Below are 12,736 nucleotides of genomic sequence, written 5' to 3' on the forward strand. Positions count from 1 at the left end.
TTTCAATATCTTTATCGGCCTTTCCGTCCCTAGTAAACATACGTCCCAGGTACACAAATTCTTCTACCTGATTCAGAATATCTCCGTTCACGCTGATCTCACATTTAGTTATATTTTCATCCCTTTCAAAAACCATCACTTTCGATTTATCATTCATAAGCAAATCGCTTTTCTTGCATACCTCGTAGACTTTTGTTACCAAGAATTGAAGGTCTTTTGGTAAAATCACATATATTTACATCCATAGTCAGGATAGATGTGTGTGACGGTCCTTCCCCTCTGCCTACCTGTACGGGGAAATGGCGTGATTGTAGTAGTAAATGGAAAATGATTAATTAGCACCTGGTCACTGGGTACAAGTATTCATGACTTATTAGATGATTGGCATAGTATCGATTTTCCGAGGTTTTCAGTTACTTTAAAATGAGTGTCACAATATGAAAATAGGTTGTCTTATGGTTTCAGTTCAGGTCATAGGTCAAACAGCTTACAAATGTGTATCTTATAACCATACGCGTATTAAACGATTTCGTTAAATGTAATGTTCGGAAATTAGACCATCGATTTTTTTAAAATGTATTTGAGTATATGCGTGTACGAGTATGCTTGTTTTATCGGTTGAAACCGTATCACCGACGAAATTTGATTAAAAATAAATAAAAATGCAGTTATAATGTCAATTTTTGAGCTTTGTCGATTGATAAAACCGCTTATAGAGGTGAGGTGCCATTTCGCTCTATTGCATAGAACAATTTTCTTCAAGGAAAATCTGGTGACCCACCGGACCTTAATTTTATTACACTCCTCACATGTCAGCGATTTCAATGATGACGTAATTATTTTGTTTCCATTAAAACCATATTTTTATACGACAGGCCGTCAGCAGCAAGATCTACAAGATTCATACGGTATTTATTTATTTAAACGCCTTTTAGGCTTTTACATGTTTTTACAGACATATATACAAATAAAGACAGACATGTATTTTACAAAGAAGTAGCAAAAAATATATAAATGATTTTTAGAAGAAAAAGAAAATATCAAAAATATCATCTTTACATATTAGTATAAAAGTGGAAAGAACAGAAGTGCATTTTGAAATATGAAGACAGAAATGCATTTTAAACAAAGAAAGGAGCAAAAAATAAAAATAAATTACAAATAATATTTTGAGTTAGTCCAAATTTTTGTAGACAAGGACTGGATTCAACTCCCTGGGGAGCTGTTTATATTATCATTTTTTTACAACAGAGATGAAGAACATTCAAGAGAAGGTAATATAGAAGTCTAGGCATCTACAGGGCTTATGACCTGTCAATGGCTGGTTTAAGTGGCCACTTTACACACTGTGTAACATTCACCATTCTGCCTATATTTGAACATCTATATTCCTTAAATTCTTTCATCAGTTGATGTTTGTGAAGTTAAAGAGCTGAAACCTTTATTTATGCGGGTGAGATTCATCTAATTGAATTATTTCACCTACATACTAGGCAACGCCTGAAAATATTATTTTTTCAATTTCTGTACTTTTTCATTGACCAGGTAATTTATCAACAATATTTTGAGTTTGTCCAAATTTTTGTAGACAAGGACTGGATTTAACTCCCCGGGGAGCTGTTTATATTATGACTGGATTCTGAATTATTGAATTATTTCACCTAGTATGAAGGTGAAATAATTCAATTAGATGAATCTCACCCGCATAAATAAAGGTTTCAGCTCTTTAACTTCACAAACATCAACAGATGAAAGAATTGAAAGAATATAGATGTTCAAATATAGGCAGAATGGTGAATGTTACACAGTGTGTAAAGTGGCCACTTAAACCAGCCATTGACAGGTCATAAAGCCCTGTAGATGCCTAGACTTCTATATTACCTTCTCTTGAATGTTCTTCATCTCTGTTGTAAAATGTTAAATTATCAAGAGAAAGAAAAATAAAAAAAATAATTTAAAAAATGAAAATCATTACATATTAGTAGAAAATATATGGGTATACATAATAATACATACATATATTGCAGTGGATAACAGGAGTACATTTTTTCGTATAGGTTGTGTTAAAATTATCTTAAAATTAGAAGAAGTTAGAAAAATACTTATTTAGAATACATATAAATGTCAATAAACGGTAAACAATTGAAATCAACATAGTGCCTTAAATATATCTTAATTCGCACAAGATCGACGTTTTCTGGAAGAAGAAAAGAGAACAATTTCAAAAACTGGCAAGTCGGCCTCGTGGTGTAATGGTCAGCGCGTTAGCCTGCCATGCAATAGGTCTCGGGTTCAATTCCCGACATGGTTGATATGAAATATTTATTTAAAAGGGTGTTTTCACACTAGAATATTTCATAGTCCCCGAACTGGTACCTGGAGCGTAAGACTGATCATCTTACCTTCGTGTAACGAAAATGATCAAGATACGCTGCGATTGGTGTACCAATGCAGTGCCCTAGGCACCATTAGGCGCGGAAAGGGAATGACGATGGTGGCAAGGGAAGCTTTGAAATTGATTTATTTTCATCACAACAGGCGTAGCAGCTCAACGAGAAAGTATTATATTTCTGAAATTGATCCGCGTGTTACATCTCAAGTTTTTTTCCGCTTCTTTTCGGTCAGTTCCGGCCGGTTGGTCCGCTGACGGTAAATAAACCGGAAATCTTGCTTTTTTTTTTTTTTAAAAAAAGAAATATTTGCATTCTTATGATTTACCCAAATATTTAATTTTGACGGCCATTTTCAACGAGTTGTAAATAACTCACTATTAGAAAATGGGAATCAAGTTGGGGTAGAGTGGGATTCGAACCACGGACCTTTGGTCTGTGAGTCCGAGATACTAGCCACAGGACCACAACCCGATTGCTTGATTCATATGAACTGGCAATGACGTTCAAAGTAATTCGTTTTTATTAAAATATATTTTTAAATCTTTTTAATCCATTTTCAAGAAACTTTGCCGTATAATTGAATGCTCTAATTTTTACCGCGCGTAAGAAAGCACTTTATGTATCCAATTTTCCGTAGGACTGAAGTTCCTCATTACAGCTCGGAACATCCTGGCTTAAGAAAAATAGCAATTACTGTGACCTCACCCAGAATCGAACTCGGAACCCTCCGTTTATGAAACAAGCTTCTTACCTATTACACCACGGGGTTCGGCAAAATTATTACTGCCATTTTCCACATCCTACCTATGTGAACTAACGTTTTTTTATATGGTGGACACGAAAACTAATATTACAAATATACTCCTTTGGTTATTTATATCTCAAAAATAGAACCGCGATCTGAAGAATTGTTGAGAAATGAACTGGTTAGCGTCTTCTCATCGAAATTATAGTATTTTTATTGTATTGTAGGACCTAAAACCCCTACTTTTTTACCGCTTGCTACACCCGACCTCATCTGAGGGTCGCAGAAAATTGGGAAAGTCGCAGACACGAGCGATGCAAAAGTTAAATAATATTAAATTCCTGGGGGAGTGGCAAAGGGCCGCGCAAGATCTTGAAAAATCTAGCTCTTCGCTTCCCTCAAGATGCCTGTTTTTTATCTCTTACTTTTTGCTTTTCTCCTGTTAGTGTCGATGATGCGACCTCTTAAAGTAATGGGCAAAAAAAAAAGTAGAATAGCATGATGTAGATTATTATTAATTATCCCTGTCATTCTGTTCTTTCAAATCAGCCATGGCTCTCATGATCGAAATATCAGAAAAATCTTCCAGTATTTAGCGGTTATGTCTTGCGTCACATGGATGCTTTATCTGCAGACTGTTGGACCGTCGAGTATCCTTGGGTCAGATTAGCGTTATCGCAGACATAACGTGTGTTGAGATTGTGAATAATCGCCAAAATGGCTGTGCCGCCGTACGTCAACGACGGAGTTCGAAAAAACTAAAAAAACATGGACGCTTGGAAAATAATGGAGGGCATTGACATCCACTTAAATGGCTTTTTAATTTACAAATACACTAATTTATTTTCAATAAATCAATCAGAATCAGGCCATTTTCTGGTAAACCCGTTGTGACACGGAACCAGTTGTTGATGTTATGATTTATTTAGCCACTCCCATGAGTTGCTTATTTTTTGCCTTGCTTATTAAAGCTTCATAATGACACAAAGCACAAGTACTAGAGTTACTGGACACTCCCCCATGATGCTATTAAAACAATGAGGAAATTGGATACAAAAAATGTTTTCTTACGCGCTGTAAAAATTAGAGCTTAAATTAGCAAAATCAAAAGCATAAGTTAAAGCGTGCGGCAAAGTTTCTTGAAAATGTACGAATAAAATATTTTAATAAAAACGAATTACTTTTAACGCCGTCACTAGTTAATATGAATTAAGCAAGATTTTCGATATACTTACCGTCTACGGACCAATCGACAGAACTGACCGGGAAGAAGCGAAAGAGAACTTGATACGTCACACGCGGATTAATTTCAGAAATACAAAACACTAAAACTTTAATTATGTTCATGTCATTATCATATCAAAATTTTGAATCGGTCAACTATATTATGAAAATCCCTCTCCTCCACTCTTTTTCGTCACCCCTTAACCTTCATATTCTAGAGCCCTTACAGGGCACTGCAGATTAAACAAACGCCTTGCTAGAATGAACCTTTCCGAAACTTCTAGATGTAGGTTCTGCAGTGCAGATGAGGAATCACCTATACACATGCTATGCGAATGTGATGCTTTACATCATAAAAGGAGCCTCATGGTCGGGGGACCACTGGTTAAACCTGATGATGTTAAAGAGCTCGCCCACTACCTATAGCCCGATACTTTATGGATCTGGGCTTGGAGGGAGGGATTTATCATTGAAATACTTGAGCATAAACTTCGATACGTGACAAGGAGCTGAGTCCTGTCGAAATACAGCCCCACCATTAGGACAACATTTACTCAGTTCTGTACTCAAGTGCTGCTCCAATAGAGCTTTATACTTTAGGCTATTCATCATTCCTTCTATTGGTATCAAAGATCCGGTCCCCGTATGCGAAAAGCTATGCTAAAACATCTTCACAGTATATTTCACCGTTTGGTCAATATGAGCCACAGTAAGTTTTTCATCCCCACTTTTTCTAACAAATTTTGTGCGATATCCCTGCACGAGAAAGTGGGTCTCATCTGAAAACAGAACCTTCCTCTAGTCTTCTACCGTCCTTTTGGTATATTTTCTAGCTGAAATGAGCCTTTGCTTCATCATACGTGCCGTCAGGAGTTGTTTCTTCTGTGGTCGAATTGCTTTTCTTTTAGATTCAATGAGTCTTCTTCGTACTGTTGAGTCATGTATCATCACTCCAGTGGCTGCTAAATCTCGTTTAAGTTCGTTACTTGTTGTGGTGTGAAAACAGTCTTTCTTCTTACTCGTAATATTATTATTACTATTGTGGATAACTAATATAGCGCTATTTTCGTAATATAATACCTCAAGTGCGCTTTACAAAGTGATTATATAAATATATTAATTTAATTTTGACTTTTTAATTTCAGAAAAATAATGTACTTTGTCACCACATGCTAAGAATTTATTCAAATGATTTAGAGAACAAGTGGGTTTTAAGTTTCTTCCGAAACATCACTTCACTCTCACAGTTTCGGACCTCTGCTGGGAAAGCATTCCATGCCGTAGGGCCTGCGACCGCAAATGCGCGTTCGCCGAATTAAGTGCGTTGTTTGCGTAGAGGTATAATAACTTTTTCTTTCGACGTAGCTGATCTAAGCGTAAGACGTAAGCGTCTTTACTTTACTCATAATATCTTTACTGAGTTTCCCCGGGCACCATAAAGTCGCGTTTGTTGCGTGTTGTGGACCTGAATGGGGATTCACTCGGAGCAGGGGAATAATATGCAGCAGCAGCAAAGTTGCTTTCAATAATTTGGTTTGGTTCTGTCCAAACTCGGAAATTGGCTGGGTTATGTAAAGACAGCAAATATGTTATTCCTCTTTGAATATTTATATCAGCACCCTGAAGCCAGTCATACTGAATTTGGTTTGGGAGGCATTCGCCACAGATGCTAATGAAGATTCCTCGTCGTCTGATGATATTCCAATAGTTAACTAGATAAAATAATGCAATATGTTGCATGCTTTGTAATTTTCTTTATTTCATAAATCGCACCTCCAGAAGTACAGATCGATTAACTAGCCCATGTTATTTCATTTTAACCAAATGTGCTATTTTTTTGAAAAATTTCTGTCAGATTATAGGGTTGTGTATTTGAAAAAAATAACAGTAAGTAAAGAAAATGTAATTAAAATATTAATTTATTTTTACACGAGTACATTTTCTATTCAATATTTTGTGTTCATCATATTCTAATACAATGTAGTTTAAATGCATACCACAAGCTATATTTTTATAGTAGATTGTTTTAAGTGTATAAATATTGGGATTTATTGTTTATTAATGAGTGTGTGTATAAGAGTACATCGTCGTTGCACATCAAATATGGCCCATGTGACTCAGAGCACATTCTGAGAAAATCATGAAAATGCGACTTTTTGGCATAAAGTAATTAATATTTTAAATAAATATATTACTTTATTTAAAAACACTGTATTTTTCCTACTTCGTCCGTACACAGAAGTGTTATTTTCGGTTTAGTTTTTTTTTTTTAAAATAGTTTTTATCGATTTTCTCAGAATGTGCTCCGAGTCACATGGCCCATATTTGACGTGCAACGACGATATATCGAGCCATAATCGGTAGAACAACGTTAGCGACATTTTTGGCGAATTCCGTTTTTTTTTAAAAGAAAAGTGCTCCTTATTGCCCCTCTATAAAATTCACCCGACACATTTAAGGATATTCATTTTGATTATTAAAAGAAAACAACAGCTATTATAACGAAAAAAAAACAATATTTACAAATAAACCAAAATTATAGGCCAATTGTAGTTTTCTAAACAACGTAACCTTCGACAATGTAGGCGGTTACGCTTAAACAGCGTTACCGCCACTATCTTAAAAGCGGAAGGTATTCAAACAATTTGGTTGTCATTTCAGTATTGGCAGTAACCAGCCATTAAAAATTCCATTTATCGAATTATTAAAAAATATATATAGGGTGTTCATTAAACCCTGTCACATCCGAAACCACGATGATCAGTATGAGCAAGAAGACGTATTGGCACATAAAAATATTTTTTTAGAACGAATAAAATTTTAAAAAATAAAATATTTTACAAAAGCAAATGCATTTCTTTTTTGAATATTTTATTTAAAAAAAATTCTTTGTTCTAAATATTTTTTTAAATATGCTTATATGTCTTCTTGCCCATACTGATCATCGTGGTTTCGGATGTTACAGGGTTTAAAGAACACCCTGTATATAGAACAAAAATATAAAAAAACCTTCTCCTGCACAATTCACTATTCGTCGCTTACGTTGTTCTGCCGGCTATGGCTCGATACTTTCTCCAATAAAGCTTGTACCGTGCATCTTTTATTATTTCCTTTCCGCGCCTAATGGTGCATAGGGAACTGCACTGGTACACCAATCGCAGCGTATCATGATCATTTTTGGTACATTAAGATGATCAGTCTTAACGCTTCAGGGGTGCTATTCTGAACCACTCTCCCGGCACGAGAAAACAGTTTTATACAAAATACGCGAGATGATACGGCCGCGAGAGCGTTTGGAATACCAGTCCAGGGACTATGAAATATTCTGGTGTGAAAACGCTCTTTTAAATAAATATTTCATATCAACCATATCGGGAATCCAACTCTTTTATATGCGAACCCGAGACCTCTTGAGTGGTAGGCAAACGCGCTGATCATTATACCACGAGACCGATCGACACCTCTGAGGCGTACAGTAATAAATAACATTTACTACTTTAGACCATTTATTACTTGATATTTACATATAGTTTTAAATACATATTTATTTGGTGATTGATAATTTTACTCAACTGATTTTAAAGAATACTGTAGTTTGTGGTTCCTTATTTACTCGTACATATATATCTCGCTTAAAAATATAGATTTAAAAAATGTAGTTAAACTGCTCACATAACTCGAAGCACCCAAATTTAGACTCACTAAAGTGTACTTCTGGGGTTGCGGTTGCTCTTTTTTAAATATATATACTTACTCTGATATTTGCTCTCAGAACAGGAACTTCATCTTTGTTAAAATATTTTCCAGCGGATATCCGCTATCAGTTATCCGCCTTCGAAGATACAAAGAGGTCACAACAGAGGCTCGTGGCGACTAGCAGACTGTGAAAGAAAATAACATTCTCAGTAAAAACAAATCATTATGTAATCGTAAGCCAGATAACGTTCATGTCGGTGTTTTCACTAGTATGATACGTGGATGTTTTTTTTAAAATTTATCCGCTTTGACTAAAATTCCAAAACATGTAACTGTCAGCAAGATAAAAATTATCAAAACTGTTTCACGTCTCTCGTTCTTTGGATTGGTATTTGGTTTTCGGTGGTTTACACTAGTATTTAAAAAAAAAAAACTTAAGCCTACGATTATGAATCTATAGCTAACAAGATTGGGTCCAGCCCGTGCTATTCCAAATCGTGTTAAATACTAAATAAAATAACTATTTTCAGTATGTATTTATAGCAGTTTGCACTCACTCAGTTAAAAGATTGCAGAATTTCTTGGCAATCAATGTTAAGCAAACATTAGTCCAGGGCTTACTTCCCCCACTCCTTGGTTATGCAGATGTCTGTTACCCAGATGCTAATTCTGAACTGCTTGATAAGTTGGAACGATTGAAGAATGAAGATTGAAGAACGATTGAATAAAAGAAACATGAATATATCCCATTTCAGACACGCGAATTGTCGTCTTTCAGACAAACAAATATGAGTATCTTTCCACTTTCAGAAACACGATTAAATCGCATTTCAGACACGTAAATCGTCGTCTTTCAGACAAACAAATATGAGCATCTTTCCATTATCAGAAACACGATTAAATCGCTTTTCAGACACGCGAATCGTTGTCATTCAGACAAACAAATATGAGCATCTTTCCATTATCAGAAACACGATTGAATCGCATTTCCGGCAAACAAATATGAGCATCTTTCGCTTTCAGAAACACAAATTAATCATATTTTAGACTCGCGAATCATCGTCTTTCAAATAAGCAAATATGAGCATCTTTCCACTTTCAGAAACACGAATACATCCCATTTCAGACACGCGAATCGTCGTCTTTCAGACAAAAAAATATGAGCATCTTTCCACTTTCAGAAACACGAATACATCCCATTTCAGACACGCGAATCGTCGTCTTTCAGACAAAAAAATATGCGTCTCTTTCCACTTTCAGAAACACGAATAAATCACATTTCAGACTATTTCAGAATCTAAGTCTTTCAAACAAATATGAGCTTTTTCACTTTCGGAAACACGAATAAATCACATACACTGCACGCTGTTTATATGGTGGTTCAGTTAGTAAGCGAATCAAATGTTTATAACTTATTTGTATTGTCAGCAGAGATAAGCCTTCCTAGAAATTAGGCATTCCCAACTCCGTAATTACTGTACGCACGAGTACATTAGGCAGAGTAGATATTAGGTATTACAAAGATAAATGTTTACTAATACCCGTATGCAGAGACAAAAACTTATGGTGAGGAAAGTACATTCTAATCTCCAATGCAGAGAATAACCCGAAGGTGAAGACAATAGAATGTACTTTCCTCACCTTAAGGTTTGTCTCTGCATACGGGTATAAGTATTCTCAGAAGTAATGCCATATCATCACTTTTCACCTTGAGAGGATATGAAATTCCAGACAATTTTGATGAATAGGTATTTGAACATTGTTTTTCTCTCACTCTCTCGCAAATACCTCCCCGATACTGTGCGAAAAAGACAACTGCACGTCAAACTAATTTTGCCTAACTATCCCGTTTTCCGCACCCCAAAACTTAACCGATTTGGTTATTTTTTTAAAGAAAGTGTATCAGAATTAAATTTTCTGTGCCGGTGCCTTTTCAATTTTTCCTTATTATTTAGCATATTTGTATATCGTACGTCCGAAGACGGCAGATGAAACTGTGCGCTTTTTTGGGTTTTTGGAAGGTCCTAGCTCCCATATGAAACAATTGATCAAAAAAGCAAAACGATAGAAAAACGCCAATGGTAAATAAATATCTATAGTGTGTAAAAAAAATCATTGCTCTAGTGCCATAATTCAGGGAGAAAATACTTGAATACGTTGGTATGAAGAAAAGTGAGACCGTGGTTCCTCTTAATGCTATCAGTATTTCCTTACAATACTACAGCCGTTTTTGTAATGTTTGTTTTTCAGCAGTCAAAACACCTCATTCGATTTAGAGAAAAGATACAAAATTCCTTAATTATCGAATCATTTGCAGGGGTTTCTAATCTTTATTGTGCAAACTCCGATGAGGAATTAGAAGTTTTTTGTGCCATGTGCTAGATCTTTCTCGTTCCTCCTTTTCTGCATCGATAATCCGAATTTCAAACAAATCATCACTCCGTTTCCCCTGCAGTCGTTGAGAAGGCTATCATGGTTATTCTTTCGTTTGTGTCGACTTGCCGATTTGAGGCTGGCTTTTCACCTTACGCCTACACTAAAAACAAGTTCAGGGCCCCGATTACAATGGGAATCTTCAATTTTATCTACAAAGTAAAATTAAGTTTTCTGTATGAAAAGCAGAATATGCATACATTTTTTTTCTTTTAAAGATGTTCAATTATAGGTTACCGATGAAGATTCGTTAAATGTTCATGCAAATATGCTAATTTTCGTACACAAATATATTTTTTTCTTTATAGGCAGTCGAAGATAACTCTATTTACGGAATAATCGGATGGGGGGGTGCTTTAAAACAAACATTTTACCGGTCGAAAAAATACAAAAGTTATTTTGAAAAAACCATCTGCTTTTCCCGACCTAGAACAGGTGGTGATATCTTAATTCCCAAATTAAAAACAACTAACAGCACAACATCATTATACTTACAGAGGAATATTTTTATTTAATGACATTTCATTACCAAAGATAATAAAAAGTACAGTCAGGAATACAATATATTTAAGAAAGAAGTGAAAAGTTACATTTATAATTCTTCTTTATGTAGCACTGATAAAAAAAAACACCGTTTATGTATTGATTTTTAATTAAAAATATAGTCTTTCTTTTCAAGGCGAACATTATAACATGCAAACAATAAGGTGATGTGTTCTTAATAATAACATTTTTGTCATTTTACTTTTTTATCGACGAGATGGGAATTCGCCAAAAAAAGTTAAATCTATCAGGGTTCCACGGCCAAAAAAAAATAGAAACCGCCGGCCTATAAAGACGAATGTTTCCATAATCCGAGAATTAGGTATTGAACAGCACATTTCGCCCAAATCCGTGTTCTCAGATACTTCGGCCACGTTACGAGGCGAAGAGATACCATGGAATAAATGGTGGTCCAAGAACGAGCGGAGGGAAATCAATCTCGCGAAAGTCCCACAAGATGGAACAGACTCGGTGACAGCGACTGGCACTCTTTTCAGGAGGCCACCAGGAACGCTGAAGACAAGCGGAAGAATAAACTCACAATAAAAATTCACACGATGTAATATTCCAGTAACGACCCACTACATTAACTAATTATTTATTAAGTGAGATGATCATTTCAATAATACATAATGACTCCGGAATTTATTCGAATATGATATCGAGCACTCTCATAATTAAATTTAATTCTGGCTGGCGTTGTTAATTATAATTATAATTAATTGTGTGTTTTAGCGCCCCTGGCCAAGAACGAAAAGTAATCTCACTTGAACTTAATACTACCGATTGCCCCATTACATGTGATTGTCTGACCCTGTCGATAAGAACACGGACCGGCCTGATAACGGCGAGTGGAGGGGGCACTGATAACGACTATCTTATATATACGCCTCTCTTACCATTTACAAGACCAGTCACCGATCGCCAGTCCGTCGAGACCCTCGCGCTTCGTCGTCCGTTCATCTGTCAATTTTCTCATTTCGTATTTCTTACAATAATATCCTTCATCCGAAAGCTTGATCATTTTTGGTTCCTTCTTACCGGTGTCTGGTATCTGATTCTTCGCGAGTCCTAGCGCGCTTCCAGAGAGCGCCTTAAGTTTCAATCGTAAATTTAATTGTTAATAGCCTGTTTTCAAAATATTAAAACGGTGTCGTCACGAGGGTATATATTTACTGCATGTGGGATATACAAGCCTTGAGAATTTCACTACAGGTGAGAATGATATATATTTTTAATTTTGTAAATACGTGTCTTAAGGGAAACATAGGCCCATTTTAGACGTATCGTACAGATCCGCACGACACGGTAAAATGACATAGTATGACTTGACTTTTATTGTATTTTTTTTAAATACCTTTTTATTTAAAGGCAGACAATCGCACTACAATAACTAGTATACAAGAAGGCCGACTAATATCCACTCGATTACTTTTTCGGGATTCTTACCTGAGAATAGTCACTAACCACTAAAACTAAATAAACAAGAATAATAATTTAAAAAATATATTAAAAATAAATCCACCCAAATTGGATGGGGTTATACAATAATGTGTTAAGCCACAACAACCTCAAACTGAGATAATTTATGTTTAAGTAACATTATGTATTCTTAGCACATATACTTTATATTTATATAATAATGATTATTGAATTCTTACATTTGATTAGCTGTGCATTTATAATTAAGTAGTCATAGTTT

General features: G+C 35.3%; 1 protein-coding gene across 2 annotated transcripts in view; it reads left to right on the forward strand.

Moving 5' to 3' along the window:
- The window catches only part of LOC148279162 (ornithine decarboxylase 1-like), a 51,998-nt gene that overhangs the window by 14,738 nt on the left and 24,524 nt on the right, over window positions 1–12,736 (forward strand). Inside the window, exon 1 of one of the 2 annotated variants that reach the window (XM_088230365.1) lies at window positions 11,947–12,249. The exons of the other annotated variant lie outside the window; for it this stretch is intronic. The gene's annotated coding sequence lies outside the window, so the exon portion shown is untranslated. Of the gene's footprint in view, window positions 1–11,946; window positions 12,250–12,736 lie in introns of those variants that run through there. 2 annotated transcript variants of the gene reach the window in all.

This window comes from Micrasema longulum, unplaced genomic scaffold, assembly GCF_059751315.1.
Source record: "Micrasema longulum isolate JH-2025_06_02 unplaced genomic scaffold, ASM5975131v1 h1tg000748l, whole genome shotgun sequence".
NCBI classification, from domain to species: Eukaryota; Metazoa; Arthropoda; class Insecta; order Trichoptera; family Brachycentridae; genus Micrasema; species Micrasema longulum.